A 3,477-nucleotide genomic window follows, 5' to 3' on the forward strand; every position below is an offset into this window, starting at 1 on the left:
TTCCAGTCCACATTCAGAAACAGGTGGGCAGTTCTCCTGAATGAGTCTGACTTGTGTGATATTTAAAATGGTTGAGGTTATAAATTGTAGTGATTAAAATAGTGGAAGATATAAATTGTGATAGATATAAGGGAGGGTGAGTAATTTTGACCGCAGAAAATATGTTTCACTACAGTGTCTTGGTTTTTAAATCAAATATAAGGTGGTCGCCAGGGAAATATTCCCAATTATTCAAATACCCAAGTCAATTGGGTTTTATAGAGATTTTAATTAACAATACAATGAGTAATCAAAGAAAGAGAGAGAGAGTAAGAAAGGAATAAGTATGAAGGGCCTCAAGCCAATATGGCCTAGACCTGAGTCTTAAGAGAGAAATCAGTCAGTTTTTTAACACTCACCACAAGGTCTGTCTAAACAAGGATTCTAGTGACACCAGGCCAGCTTCATCTCAGCTGACTTCACCAGAGAGCCTTCCAGCCAGAGACTGTTCCAAAGGGCCTTTCTCCAGAGCCTCTCTCAAGAGATTCTTCCCAAGCGGTCCTCATCAGAGATCCTCCAAAAGGAATTCCTCCAAAAGGATCTATCCTCAAGAGATTCTGCTTTTTCTTATATAGGGATTTTTCTCCCATGTCACCTCCCCTAAGTCCCTACATCTACCAATCACTGTAGACGCTTTCCAAAGGACTGCCCATCTAAATTCCTACTAAATCGACCAATCTCCTCAGTAAGTCTGAAAGAGAGAAAACACAGCTGAGTCAACTAATCTCATCAAGAGAAAACTTGCCCAACCCTTTGAGGTACCTAGTATCCCATTGTATCAATTCTAAAAACAGGCCTGGTTCAAAGAACTCCTTTCCTTATTAAGTATTGTTTTCAAGTACTTTCATTGTTTAGCAAGGAGTTTTCTCTCCTAAAGCAGTCTTGAGTACGGGTAGAGTAGGGGTCCTCCCATAGCAAGGAGTTTTCTTCCCTAAAGCAGTCTTAAGTACAGGTGGAGTAGAGGTCCTCCCATTTCTGATCCTGGCGAGTTCTCACATCAAAATGGGGAATGTTTCTCAGTAGGGAATTTGTTCCAATTAAGAATTCCCCGATGGGGAAATTTTTAACATTCACAAGTCTGAGAGATTTCAAGATTTACACTTGGCAATAGGCTGTCCCCATATAACCCCTGGGAAAAGTGACCAGTGGTCAGCCACTTAGCCATATGTCGATGACTCAGGAGACTTTACCCCCTCACTCTCACACAGCATTCTCCGCACATTCATTCAACACTTCCAGAGGCTACTCATTGGACCCTACCATCCTCCACCGAGATGTGACATGTTCTGGATCCCATCATCTTTAGTTGCCCCAGTGACAGGGGTCCCCTCCATCTGCTAGTCAGACTCCATTTCCTTCATGGGATCCCGGAATGAGCCCCCATATAAAGTGCCCAGTTAATCGATCCCAAGGATAAAACAATGACCAACAATGTAACATACAGGACAGAGTTTATTAAACAAACTGCAGTTTGGGCTCAGTACTCTAAAAATGGCTGGAGCCCTGAGTCTGAGGCTTGCAGGCTTTTTATACACTTTTGTGGTAGAGGGAATGCACAGGAATTCCTGGGGCTAGGGTGTTATCAGTTCCTGGCATATGTCAAGAGGAACTTCTGGAGTTGGGGGTCATTATGGCTCCTGGCATATGTCAGGAGTGGGAGTGACAGGAACTCCTGGAGTTAGGGGGCCAGGGAGGGGAAAGAAGGGGTTTGGGAGCTGGCTCTTCAGTTGAGGCTTTTAAAAAATTGTTTAATTGAGAGATGGGGGTAGGAGACAATGAGGGGAGGGATAATCAATGTTTGCAAAAAAAAAATTTTTTTTTTAGAGAAGCATGAAACTGATCTTGTAGCCAAAATGAGGCCACAAATTGTTGGAGCACTCACCTCTAGTCACCTGGTACACAACAATACCAAATATTAGAGTAAGTGTGGGAGCTCAGTATGGTCCAGAGGTTTATATTTCCTACAAAGGAACAATTAAGTAGGAGACCAGGACCTAGCAACTTCCCAGAACTCACACCCAGAGGAAAATCTCCTAGTTGGAAAAAAAAAATTATTGGTTTCTGACTGAATAGGAAATTCTGTCATTACAAGGCCTAGACATGTAGTAGGAATAACAGGTAGCTCAGTTTTATCAGACTCAAAACCTGACACATTTTCCAAGTGCATAACGGACAGTAGGTGAAGGCACTAAATATGACTGAGGATGAGGAGAGAAAAAGTCAAGGAGAAGCCTAGAAGCATATTCAAAGAAATAGTACACTTTAGCAATGGGGCTGTACCTAAAGAAAACTCGTGACATGTCCCAAACCTAGTACACTCTCTCAGTTTCTGATGCTGCACAGTACAGGAAACAAAGATATTTTTAAAAGAAATAGCTAAAAAGTGAAACAACTAAAAAAGATGCAGAGACCCAGTCTAACAAGGTTTCATCCAAAAGCAAAAAGATCATCTAGCTTAACCTGATTCATTTTACAGAGGAGGACACAGAGGTCCAGAGAAAGAAAGAGACTTACTGAAAAAGTCATATAACCACTAAGCTTGATGCCAGGAACCTTTTCAAACAATTAAAAGCCCATGCATTGCTGGTGGAGCTGTGAACTGATCCAACCATTCTGGAGGGCAATTTGGAATTATGCCCAAAAGGCTATAAAAGAACCACACCCTTGATCCAGTAGATATATCACAGAGAGATTTAAAAAAGGGGATACTTGTACCAAAAAAAATTTTTTATAGCTGCTCTTTTTGTCGTGACAAAGAATTTAAAATTAAAGGGATGTCCATCAAATGGGGAATGGCTCAACAAATTGCGGTATATGGTGGTGTAAGGAATGTGCAGGATGATTTCAGAAAGAGCTGATAAGACCTACATGAACTGACAAAGAGTGAAATAACCAGAACCAGGAAATCATTGTACACAATAACAACAATATTGTGGAATGATCAACTGTGATAGATTTAGCTACTCTTGAAAATACAATGATCCAGGACAATTCTGAGGGGCTTATGACAAAGAATGCTGTCCATCTCCAGAGAAAGAAGTGTTGGAATCAGAATGCAGATGAAAGCATACGATTTTTCGATTGCTTATTTGGGCTTATGTTTTGAGGGTTTGGGTTTTATAAGATTACTCACAAAAATAAACACTATGGTAATAATGTTTTACATGATAACACATGCATAATCCAGATTGAATGGCCTGGCAGCACCGAGAGAGGGAAGGGAAGAAGGGAGATAAGTTCGACCATATAACTTGGGAAAATTTGCGTGGAAATGTATTACATGTAATTGGTAAAAAATAAAATAAGATAAAAATGCATATTTTTTTAAGTTTAACGGGGAAGGGGGGGGGGAGTTAACATCTGGCTCCGCAGTGAAAGCCACATCTGGTCTGAAAGCCCACCACCCTTAGCTGTTCTTAGACTTGTCTTCACTCTCAC

The 3,477-nt window shown here is 41.0% G+C and overlaps 1 long non-coding RNA gene across 1 annotated transcript in view; it reads right to left on the reverse strand.

Moving 5' to 3' along the window:
• LOC130456451 (uncharacterized) overlaps positions 1 to 3,477 on the reverse strand; it is a 38,984-nt gene that overhangs the window by 35,369 nt on the left and 138 nt on the right. The gene's annotated exons all lie outside the window — the stretch shown is intronic.

This window comes from Monodelphis domestica, chromosome 1, assembly GCF_027887165.1.
Source record: "Monodelphis domestica isolate mMonDom1 chromosome 1, mMonDom1.pri, whole genome shotgun sequence".
In the NCBI taxonomy this organism is placed as follows: Eukaryota; Metazoa; Chordata; class Mammalia; order Didelphimorphia; family Didelphidae; genus Monodelphis; species Monodelphis domestica.